Source organism: Vulpes lagopus, chromosome 3, assembly GCF_018345385.1.
Source record: "Vulpes lagopus strain Blue_001 chromosome 3, ASM1834538v1, whole genome shotgun sequence".
NCBI lineage: Eukaryota > Metazoa > Chordata > Mammalia > Carnivora > Canidae > Vulpes > Vulpes lagopus.
The window spans coordinates 2,387,627-2,400,737 of NC_054826.1; positions in this window are offsets into that span (position 1 = coordinate 2,387,627).

The window sequence follows — 13,111 nt, forward strand, 5'->3', positions numbered from 1 at the left end:
ATTAATTTTCCTCAGGCAACTAAGTATATGTATGGATGTATGTAATGATAGAAGAGTTCATGAGTTTCATGCTTATTATAATTTAATGAGTAAGATAATTTCATAAGCTTAAATAGTCCATTACAGAATAATTTTTCATCGCAGAATATTTTTATATTCATGTATTTGAGAACTATTTGTCTTTTAATAAGAAAAAATAAGCAGAATTTCAAAAATATGAATTGTTCAATAGCACTATTTGTGGTCAAAGATTTTAAGAAAGTGTATCATAAGCCTGTTAAAATCCCATTTAAAACATACTACTTAAAACATAAACATAGCTGGGATATATGATACTATTTTTGCTCAAAAACTTTAACCTGGAAATGGTAGCATTTAAATAACATAATTAAAATTTTGGGTGATAAAATATCTCGGCTACTATACAAATGCATGCTTTTGTAAATATAAAATTCGATTGATATGGGAAAATATCACAGTTCAGAATGTATAGTCTATATCTGTGTACCTATTATATTTCAAATATTCATTCATGGAATCAATATTACCCTACCTAATCAGGACTTTCTTAATCATTATATCTCTTTAATGTTCCAAAGTGTTTGAGGTCTTGTACATACACACATTAAGTTTAGACGATCTCACAAGACGCTTTTGATCCCTGAAGTAAGATGAAAGGTAAAAGGGTAAGAGAAATAAAGAGGAGAAGATCCATTTCTACTCACCCATCAAAAAAATAAATAAATAAATAAAATAAACGAAAACAATTGCCCAAAAATTAAAAGCAAAAACAAAACAAAACAAAACAAACAACCTGCTCCCTTTAGTGCATTATTATCTGATACTTCTCTCCTTCTGGACAGAAGTCCCTCCTCTCCTCCCTAAACTGACCTCTGTGGGTTGAGCCAGCCCTGACCGTGGCAGGGAAGTTTGCTAGTAATATCCTGGCACTGAAGCACGCTGCTACTTTGATTTGGGACCTCCTGTGTCTTCAGCCGAATGCAGCCTGAGGGGGGACACATGTAGCTAGGTGAGGAGAAAGGAGACACCCTCTCAGCTGAGCAGAGCTTTTGAACAAACCGTGACAATCAATACAGCAACAGATGCCACCACCAGCTTGTCGGGACATGCTATTCCCCGCTCGAGAGTGATTTCACTGATGCAGCCCCATGGAGAGGTCTTTCTGGGTTTCTCTAGTGTCAGGTGGTCTTGACTTTTGTTGCTGTCCAGCCTCAAGATCTAATAAAGTGAAAGGGACAGAGGAGTCATATTTCACAAAGGCTGTCCTTAATGCTCTGCAAATCGAAAAGTAAAAGAAACTCTGGCTTATTTTAGTTAGTAATCACCATGGCCTCTCATCTTCCACCTATTCTTCTTCTTTTCTCTCTCTTTTTAAAAAAAAAAAAAAAAACTTTTAAGGACGTTATATATAGAGAAATCAATCCAAAATCTAAGAGAAGTAAAAAAAAAAAAAAAAAAAAAAACAGAAGAAAAAGACGTTTAAGAAGTGTGGGTCTATAAAAATAAAGAGAAAATACAGAGATGAAGAATCCCTTTGATCACCAGTCACCAAGAGTAACTTCTCATTCAATTGCAAATTTCGGGTTCACAGCCTAAGTACATTTTATGTAGTTGTTAATTCAAGTAGGAATAGGCAACTCAGTTTTCAGTGCATCCAAGTGCATTTCAATTGCATTTACAGTTTAGAAATTTCACCTCCTTTTCTGGGACATTTTGTTAAATCATCAGTTTGAATAATATTAATTGTTATTGGGTAAGTACTATATTTACTATATTTACCGTTTTTTATTATACATGCTTTTCTCATCCACGAGCATGCCAGCTTCATCAGCCAGGGACCGTGTCTCCAGTCTCTCCTCTTCCAGCCGCGGTGACTAGTGGGTTAGCCAGAGCCTAGTAAATACTTGTTGAATAAATGGTAAACAGATTCTTACATAATGCGGTTTGGATTATTTAGGATTAACTGAAATAACTCTCCACTGGCTTCATCTCAAGAAGGACGGTGCTCAGATCTTAATACAATAGCCCCGCCACTGTTTGGTCAGCATGTTTGACGATGTCCTCTCTTTTCACAAACCAGTGGTTTTCAGATATATCTTATCTGTGACAATCGTTCCTTCAAATAGATCTGTATGAGGAATCCCAGCTTAATAAGAAGAGAAAACACAGCGTTACTCTTGCTAAAGTGGTATTTGAATCCCTTTAGTGGGGCTCACCTCTCTCTCCCCTACTCCTGTGTAGCAATCCTTGAAGTATCTTTAGAGAAACAAAGGAGAAAAACATTCCATTTGTACATTGAGAAATTAACTTCTTCTTTGGAGCCTCTGAATTCTGTCCTTAAATTATTAATGTCTTGACATATAATAAAATAAAAATAATTAATATTAAAATTTAATAGATTTAATTTAAAGTTATGAATTCTCCAGTTTGGTCACATACCCTCCATCTGCTAGGCCTTAACGAAATGCATATTTGACTTCTATTTCCTGTAATAGGGAGCTAGTCTTTTTAGATTCAGTGCTACATCTTTATAAATACCCAGTATACTTTCTTCAAGTTTCCTAATGGGATTGGAAAGCTCAAAAATGTGAGGCAATAGCCAAGACAATTTTAGTAGACGGTCATGAACTCAGAGGAGTAAAGAGTGTTCGAGCACTACAGTTGCACCACTGTTGTCCTAACATTATCTAACATCTTGAATTGGTTTTGGCTGACTGAAACCTAGAGACTAAGGCCCAGGACTATCAAGGTGAGGGGCCTTATCACACATCCTCCTCACATTTACTTGAAAGATAGGAGTCTCGGGTGACGGGCACTGAGGGGGGCACTTGATGGGATGAGCACTGGGTGTTATTCTGTATGTTGGCAAATTGAACACCAATAAAAAATAAATTTATTATTAAAAAAAAGAAAGATAGGAGTCTCTTCAGAGTAAGCGCGAACCTGAGAAGTAAACCTTCCTCTCCTCCTACTTTTCCATATTCTTGGTTCTAGAGAAAAGAGTCATAAAAGAATTCACATAAATAGAAAGTTATACCATATTCAAAGAGTGGAAGATGTGGTATTTGAATTAGCTCAGTGTTCTCCGAATACATATGTGGGTGTAATACTAAGCCCATCAGGAATTCACTGGGTTTGTGAATGTGTGTGTATGTGCACATGTATGTGTGTGTTGTGTGTGTGTGTTACATTCTAACACAACCTAATGATCTTATTCTATTGCATATATGTGAAGGCCAAATATGATCAAAACGTTCTTGGAGGGCAGCCCAGGTGGCTCAGCGGTTTAGCGCTGCCTTCAGCCCAGGGCGTGATCCTGGAGACCCAGGGTCGAGTCCCACGTCGGGCTCCCTGCATGGAGCCTGCTTCTCCCTCTGCCTGTGTCTCTGCCTCTCTCTCTCTCTCTCTCTCTCTGTCATGAATAAATATATAAAATCTTAAAAAAAAAAGTTCTTGGAGAAGTAAAAGTTGGGAGAATTTGTCGTAAAAGATCAAAACATTATAAAACAATAGTGGTGAAGTTGGTTTGGAATTGGTTCATTGGCAAACCGACCAACAGATGGAAATAGAGAGTATGGAAACTATATGTGTATATATGCTCCTACATAGCAGAATTCATACTTTCACTTTAATATCTGTCTGCTAGGATATATTGACACTTTTTCTTCAATGCATTATGGAATTTTCTGACTTACTAATGCTGTGTGAAGAACATACTTACAATTCACCATCAGGCACTATGTAAATTGGGCTTTTAAAAATTTTGTTTTCCCAACAAGATAGAATTTAAATATTCATCTACCCCTTTTAGTTAATGTTAAATTTGGAGCACGTTATTTTCTTGGAAATATTTTCAAAATTGCAAATCATAGAAAAATGACACAAAGTAGCAGAACGATTAGAATAACAATAGATCCTTAGTTTTCTATATTAAAATTTTATCTCTTTCTCTTGCTATTCATCATCAACTCTAGACTATCTCTGGTATATTCTTTTTTTAAATAAAAGATTCTAAATAAATAAATAAATAAATAAATAAATAAATAAATAAATAAAAGATTCTATGTATTTATTTGAGAGAAAAACAGAGTATGAGCAGGGGGAGAGGCAGAGGGAAAGGAGAAGCAGGTTCCCCGCTGAGCAGGAAGCCAGACATGGGGGTCGATTCCAGGACCCTTGGGTCATGACCTGAGCCAAAGGCAAATGCTTAACCAGCTGATCCACCCAGGCTCCCCCTGATATAGTTTTCAACGGGTATTCAGAGACATGATGTCTCAGTATTAGATGCAAATGACAGATACATTTTCCAGGTCATTTTTAAAGGAGAAGCTTACTTATCCTCTTTTCGTTTTCAAGAGGAAACTGTTTTCCAAGAGGGGATAGTATTGGAGTAACATTTTGCCATTTTAAGTTTATTTATACATTCTTCCTCTCTGGAACAAAAATCACTTTGATTGTCTTGTGGGCAGTCCCTCATTCAATGGAGCAGTTCTTCTCAGACAACATAAGGCCGTGATGTTTGCTGTGCCTTATGACTTGTGACTTCACTCCTTTGGGTCATCCTGTCTCCGGAATGGGTCTGTTTTATTTCATGTTTCTGTCATCAGGTGACTAGAACAAGTCTTCTCTTCTCTGAAAGTTGGTGGCAAAGGAATCAAAGTCAGGATAAAGCAAAAAAAGACCAGCTGGGCATTGATCCAAGCTGCATCGTCAAATCAACAGTCTTTCAGTAGAGCTGATATTTTGATTCCCATCTGATGCCTCTTTCTATTTTTTTCATTGATTCTCAATGCATGGAAAGGAGAGTTGTGGTTTAACCTCAGAAGGCTCCATTCCAAATTGAAATTACTATCAGGGACTACCTCTTAACCAACAGATCATTTAGACAACAAATACTTATTAAGAAAGGGGTTCTTGTATTAATCCCTTTGTATATACTAAAACCTATATCCCAATTACTTAATTTTACTTAATTCCATTAAACCTTGGTTAAGAAAGTGTTTCACCGGAGTTCTAAGTTTAGCATGGGCATTATTTAAACATTCTTTTTTGTATTTAAATATTCATTTCACATTTTTTCAAATGTATGACTTCCAAATAAGCAAGAAAATCAAAGATTTTTATTGGTATTCAAAAACAGCACATCATTTTCAACAACTCTGATCTGTTTTTCTCAAGAGTCTGACATCTGGGTGGCAGTCATCCTTCGATTTGAGGTGAAAAACTCGAGACTATAAGGTATTTTGACATTATCCAATACAGTGATCTCCATTCTCACAAGGGTCAGAACAAACTGCAGCCCTACATGCTCACTGCAAACTCTCTGGTGGACTGAAAGAAATTTGATTCAGCAAAATTAGAAATTAAAATTAGGGGTCTATCTAATATGCAGATTTGTCATGTTGGAGGAAGACCAGAATTGAATTGTTTCACATTCCATGCACATATTCTATCAGTTTGCACTGATAAATGTCATGATTATTGGAAACATGTTCGAAGTTCATAACCTACTTGAAGGTACACCAAGCACAACCACCATCTTATATCTGAAATCATTTTGTGATATTAAAAGTTGCATTACTTGACACTTTTTTTTTTTTTTGCCTGTATCTCCATCTCAAGATACATAGACTTTTCCAGTTGCCTTTGAATATATACTCTTTTTTTCTCCAGGAGAAATGCAAAATTACTCAAAAACACAATTTTGTTTTAATACATTATGAATGAGGCAATCATCTTAAATAAAATTAAATATACCCTGTAGTGGGAATTGAGGTGATCTATCCCCTCTACAGACCAACATATTCATCCTCAGGTGCTGCTGCTGGGAATATGTGATTTTAATGGCTCACATTTTTTGTTCTTCTCTGAGAAATACTTTGAGGCTTTGGAAACTGCTTTACATCCCTAATCAGTGGCAATGTGTATCTAACAATTTCTCCTTGTGCCTAATCTTGAGTTCTTCACTTCCTTAAGTAGAGTACCTCCCAGGAACACTACTCCTGCATAACTGCTACATGAAGTCATTTACCTCGTCTGTCTCTTGAGAACTTGACCTAAGATAATTACTACCAAAAGGGGACATGGAAAGTAGAATTTTAGAGCTATATAACTTACCCTTTGGTTAGCAATGAGTACTCCATCACTGATGGTAGGTGGGATATGGAAGGAACCTAGAATATTTTAGAAATAAAATCATTGGACTCTACTTTGGTGATGGCTTAGATGGGATGCAAATGGAGAAAATCATTAGTTAATGCAATCTCTCTGGTATTTGAGAAATATGAGAGAAGTTGTACTTATAAACAATAGAATTGAATGACTCTTGCTGAGTACCATTGAATCATTGATGAGACAAAATGACAGGGTCTGGGTGATAAATCACCATTTCAAGAGAAACTGAAAGCAGAGAGTCTTTTTGGTAGTATTTAAGGAAACTTTCATTTCTTGCAGCTGGAGGGCAAACAAATGAAGTACTTGGCTCAGGATTTAATTATGAAATAGTGAAACTTCAGAGAAGGTTGAACTTTTTAGCCTAATATCTCTTACACCAAATTTAAGGGCCTCCTTGGAAGGGAGTGGGACCATGAATCTGAGAAGGGTATATTTAGGTAGATGCACTGGAGACAGTTGGTCAAGATTCTAATGAACCCACTAGCCCTGGCGAAGTGACACACATACACACATACAAACACACACACACACACACACACACACATTGGTTTGAGGGCAGTGCTTTTCCTTTTCCATGACTAGGACTAGTGTGAGGAAAGTGAGGTGTATAGGGGACAAAACTTAAGGACCACTCATTCTCAAGGTGGTGCAAATGCATGGTCCTGAGCTCCTCGGGGCATCTCACTCACCTCAGCCTAGTCCTGACCCTCCTCTCTTGCTTGAAGATCATGAAAAGTACTTAAGTTAAACACTTCAAGACAATGTTCATACCCTCTCAGGATCTAACCTATCTCTCTTGCTGTCAACCAGACCAACAACAAAGTTTGAATTTCAGCACAGTCTGGATGACAAGACGCTGGATTTTCTAAGAAAAGAGAAGGATTATGTATTGAAGAAGCTGCAGGATATGTCTAGTATGTGCCAGCAAGAATGGGGACAGCATTCATGGGGAGGAATCCTCAGGTGCTGACGAAGGGTTGCAGAATGTGAAGGTGGATAAGAAAGAGTTTATAGCAATCAGAGTATTCTTGTGATAGAAGATATAACACCTTGGCGGGGCCCCCTGATGATGTTACCAGTATGCCGCTAGGATGGTCCTTGAAATTTTATAAAATCAATTGCTCACACTAAGTATTAATGCCATATGGTAGAGGAATGAGTCAACAGCGGGCATGTATATCCTATGTAGGGCTAGAAGACTCACCAGCTGACTCTATTCCACAGGTGGATCCAGAAGACACTCTGTTTACAGGTAGTTTATACAATCAAATAAAAAATCATGAGCCCTTACGGGATCCTATACAAGTTCTCAGACTCAGAGCCCATTCATCTGAGGAGAGGCTGAATGTCTATGAGGAAGGGCCTTGAAATATCACTTACTGCAAATAACTTGATTCTCCCAGTTATCTATTGCCTTTTAGTCATGTGAATATGCATGGGGGGAAGACCTTTCAAGAGTGCTGGACATTGGTTTGAATTCACACGGACTATGAGTTCTGCTACTCTTTTGCCTTCTGTCATAATACAGTTCAAAGGGACTAGATCACCTGGATATTCTGCAGGACAACCCATCAATCAACTCTACTGCCACTCTCATCTGAGTGGCACCAGCTGAGCAAGATATGACTAACATATGAGAAATCTCAGTAAAAAAGATCTGAGAAGATGAAAAGTATACTCTACCAAGATTCAGGGCCTGCCGTGTAAATTAAATACTTTAAGGTTCAGTGGGCTGAGGTGTGCTGAGGCATCTTCCACAAAGGACACGTTATTGAATTACAATCTCTTTCTATCACCAGGAAAGGTTGCCTGATATTTCATAAGCATGTCTCAGTTCAGGAGGCAGCATATTCTGCATTTCTCCATCTCATTTACTTAGTGACACAGAGAGCTACCAGCTTTGAATTGGACCTAGACAGAGAAGTAATTCTACAGCAAATGTAGGCTGCGAGTCAATAAAAACCACTGTTCGAGCCTAAAATTAGGCAGACATTCTACTATTAGAGATACCTGTGGTGAAAAAAAAAAAGATGCTTGTGTTAGTTTTATAGCCAACCTCACTTTAGTAGGAGGATCACAACATAGAGCCCCTAGGATTTTCAGACAAAGCCGTATCATCCATAGCATAGCAGTATACACTACGTGAGAACGAGCTCTTGTTGTGCTGGTGGGTGCTGGAAGAGATGGTTTCTTTGACCATGGGGTATCAAATGACTATGTGGCCAAAGATAGATTCCATCAGAGCTGCTGAGTTCTAAACACGGGTAGCCCTAGTAATAAAACTCTGTCGATGAAAGTGGCACATCAGGGATTGGGCATGAACAGCACCGGAGAGCATGAGCGAACTACCATCCGGGTGCCCCAGAGCACCACCGGGTCGTCCGCCAACGTGTTGAACATAGCTGCATGGATACTACCTTGTGGAGGCAGTTTAATGGGAACTAGCCAGTGAGTGAGGATAAAGGAGTTCAGTCGAGAATATTTTAAGTTTTTGATGCCTGAAATGCATCCCTTTAGGAATGTTGATCAGAATGAGAGCTATGAAGGAAATGGTGGGAGTGGGAAATAAAAGGGGACAAACTTTCAGTTAGGGGATGAATGAAGTCTCTTAAAATTTTCTAAGAGAGTAGAACGTAAATGTTTCATCCAAAAAAGTAAATGGCAGGTACATGAAGTAACGGATGTGCTAATGAACTCAACGGGGACTCCTGTCACAGTGCATACGTATATCAAATCATCATGTCGTACACTTTGTAAATCTCACAATATTGTCAGTTATGCCTCAATAAGGCTGGAAAAGAAAAGATTGAGAGCTATGACAGAGGCCTAGGTTGGACATATAAATTTCGAAATCGTTGGTATAAAGAAAGCTGCTGAAGCCATAGGAATGAGTGAATGAAAATTGAATGGGATCTTCCTAACAACCTTGAGGAACTCCAACATTGATTTCTTGGAGGAAGAATATTAGCCTACAAAAGAGACTCAGAAACAGCAATTAGAGCCTTAGGTGGATGACTTGGAGACTGGGGTCCTGAAGCTAAGGGAAGGAGGCTTTGCAAAGAAGACAGTAATGAGAGTGTCGTATGAGGCTGAGATCAAGTGAGATGAGAATGAAAACTGTCCCTTGAATATAGTGAGTTTAATAGAGACAATATTATTTCAGGGACAAAACTGAAAAGGTAGCAGATTGAATTGGATTCAATACATGCCGACATTGAATGGAGGCCAAGGGAAGAGTCAAGTCTCTTATGGCTTTTGACTAAAGGAGAGAAGAAAAATGAACCTGTGTTTGGAAGGACGATGTCACATTGTTAAAGCACTTTTGTTAAAGCTTGTTTGGTTTCTTCGCATATTGTGTGTTTTTTTTTTTTTTTTTAAATGAGCTTTTTTAAAAAGATTGTGAAGCTGCAGCTCCTGGGGACTTCCAGCTCCCACCAGAGAAGCCTAAAGCTGGGGAGGGAGAACACTCCTCCCATCCTCACAGCAACGTCTAGTATCCACAGAATCACAGTTTTTCTTGAACTTACCTGAGAGCTGAAGTTGCAGAGCTGCCTACTGATCCGAAATCTAAAGAAGGACCGTCATCTCCAAGGAGAGACTGGAAGTCAGTATTTGCTTCCAGGGCAGATGTGGCCAGATATTGATAAGAATTCAACTAAAATTTTAATTAATTATAAAGAGTGTGACCTGGTAAGAGGTCAGCATACAGAACCATATGTGGTCCAGGAAAACAAAAGTCATTGATTCCTACTTATAGGATCTATTTTTTTTTTTTTAATTGAAGCCTACCTAACACACACTGTATAGTACCCAGCATAATGACTCAACAATTCTGTGCATTACTCAGTGCTCACTGCAGTATGTGTAGTCATCCTCTGTCACCAAACAATGTTATTATAATCTTTTGATTATATTCTCTATGCTGTGCTTTTCATCTCTGTGACTTACTTATTTTGTAACTTGAAGTTCTCACCTCTTAATCCCTTTATCTATTTCACTCACCACCTGCACCCACGTCCTTTCTGGGTACCACCAATTTGTCCTCAGTTTGTATTTAAGGGCCTGTTGTTGTTGTTGTTGAGGTTATTTGTCTCCCATAGGATCTTCTTAATAAGATTAGGGAAAGAATGAGAATCCTATAAGAAAATCCCTCCTCTTGCAGTGAAGGCCTAAGCATCTAAGAACTATGAACAAACTAAGAACAACATTAAATAATCTAAAATCTATGTCATCAGAAACCCAGAAAGATAAGAGGTGGAAGGGAGAAGAAAAAATATTTAGAGAAATAACAATGAAACTTTCTCAAAACTGTCTATATAGACCATCCTTGGACTATACAAGAGATACTAAAGCTAAAATGTGAATTTAGCAAGATGGTAAGTCAGAGGATTAATATTCCAAGTCGATTATATTTCTATATGCTAGCAGGAAAAAATTAGAAACTGAAATAAAATAAAACTGATATGATTACCGAAAGCACTGATATGTGAAATAAGTATAAATCTCCCCAAATGTATACAATATCTGTACATGTGCTGAAAATAACAAAACACTCGTTAATTTAAAAAAAATGTCATAAATGTAGAGATAACACACTGATTAATTAAATTAAAAAAGATGTAATGAATGTACAGAGACTCAATCTGGAAGCTCAATATTGTTAAAATGTCAACTCCCCCAAAACTGAACTGATCTATTGATTCAAAAGAATTGCAACTGAAACCATTTTTGTGTAAATTGGCAGGATGAGCCTCAAATTTACAAGGAAAGCAAAAACACACACACAACAGAGGAGGAACATGTCATGGATAATGAAGTTGAATTTTAGAAAGACAGACTTGCTGGTCCATCTCTCTCTTCACGGACACTTTAGGAGGTACCTTTTCCAGATGAGCAAAACGAAGCCCAGAGAGCCGTACTGCTCAGGGATACATCACCAAGTAATAGGACTCGAGCTAAATCAGAAATTCTAAAATCGAAATGTTTCAGTGCACTTCCTTACACTTCCTCAGAACTCTTACTCTATCAGAGTGACTGAGTTTGCAGCGTTATTTACAAAACTGTATCTGCCAAATATGAAAAGAAACTAAGAGTTGTATTACGTATGTATTAGGCGTAGATCAAATCTTTGTAAAGTTTTAGAAATTGATTTAGAAAATGATTTTTTGAACAGTTACGAAAATAATTAATCCTATTATTCTATTCATAGAACATAATTGCTGTTACTTCTCCCTCCCCGCCCCCCAACTTCATTAACTCACTGTCTTTACAAGTGATGATTTTCTTTTCTTTTCTTTCTTTCTTTTTTTTTTTACAAGTGATGATTTTCTTCCTTTGGTGAAGACACCGGTGACAAACATTGAAAACATGTCATTGACTGACGATGTTTCAAATCTCAGAGCTTGGGGCAGACTGTCAGGAAGGGATTGGAAGGATCACTATAGTTTATGGTGACGATTTAGGAATGAAGAATTCACTGCAGTGTGGGAGGGGTCTCCAGAAAGCTCCCAGGACCTGAGATATACTAATTCATAGTCAGGTGCTTCCATCCAGAATATGGAAAATTGGATGCCAAGGCGAGAAAAAAATAATATGGTGGCCTATATCCACAAAAGGTGTATCAGGGACACTACATTTTATTTTATTTAAAAAAATTTTTAAAAAAGATTTATTTATTTATTTGACACACACAGAGAGAGAGAGAGAGAGAGAGAGAGAGAGCCAGAGAGACAGAGAGAGACAGAGACTGAGAGAGCACAAGCAGGGGGAGCAGCGGAAGGAGAAGGAGAAGTGGGCTCCCTGAGGAGCGGGTAGCCGGGTGCCAGGATCGAATCCAGGACCCAGGGTCGTGACCTGAGCCAAAGGTAGACACTTAACCGACTGAGCCACCTGGGTGCCCCAGGGACACTACATTTTAAAATGAGCAGATATTTTAAAAACTACTCAGGACAAGAAAGGATTTTAAAGCTTGCTGGAAAAAAAAAATACATCTTACAGAAGGATACATTTAAAAATGGACGTTTCAAACTGATGCTATATGGACAAGAGGGGGAAAATCCTCTTTAGGGACACCTGGGCATCTCAGGGGCTTAAATATTTGCCTTTTTTGGCTCAAGTCATGATCACAGGGTCCTGGGATCAAGCCCGGCCTCCAACTCCTGGGTCCATGGGGAGCCTACTTCTCCCCCTGTCTCTGCCTGCTGCTCCCCCTCCTCATGCCCTCTCTCTCTTTCTCTCTTTCTGTCAAGTAAATACACAAAATCTTTTTTAAAAAGTCCTCTTTAGCTCCTGTTATTGTCATCTTCTTTTGAAGGAAAAAGATTTTCCAATTTAAAAAGGGAAGACAAATACTGGTTACTCTGGGCCAAAGCTTGTAAACCTCGAAGGGATCGTGTGAGAAACTGGTTTGTTCTACTGGCCAAGATTAACTATATCCTCAGTCACCAAGAGTGCCTGGAAATATGAATTCCAACCACGATCAGTGCTTGTGATGATCTTTGCAAATTAGAAAGACTCCAGCAAGTGGGAGAATATAGAGAGAGTTTCTTGATGATATTATTTCTCCATTAGAAATGAACAAGAGACAACAAACATCATTTCTCTCGTGACTGTCTTAGGAAAATCAGCAGAATCTTATTCTTGTTCGCAGTATTAGTTGTGAAATGTGCTAGTATGCAATGATGCCACAGTCAAATTTGCCAAAAAGAGAGAAGGATTCACTTTGGACACAGCAACCTTTAGGGCAGCGGGTCAGTGGGAAATGGACATCTACTTCCGCTGAAGCAATGGAATGGTTGAGCCCTCATTACAGATTACGGTGGGGGGGGGCACACATTTCTTATTCAGATGATGATTTAGGACAACTTGACTCTGACTTTACTTTGCCAAGGAAGAAGAGAAGCCCTGGTGTGTCATC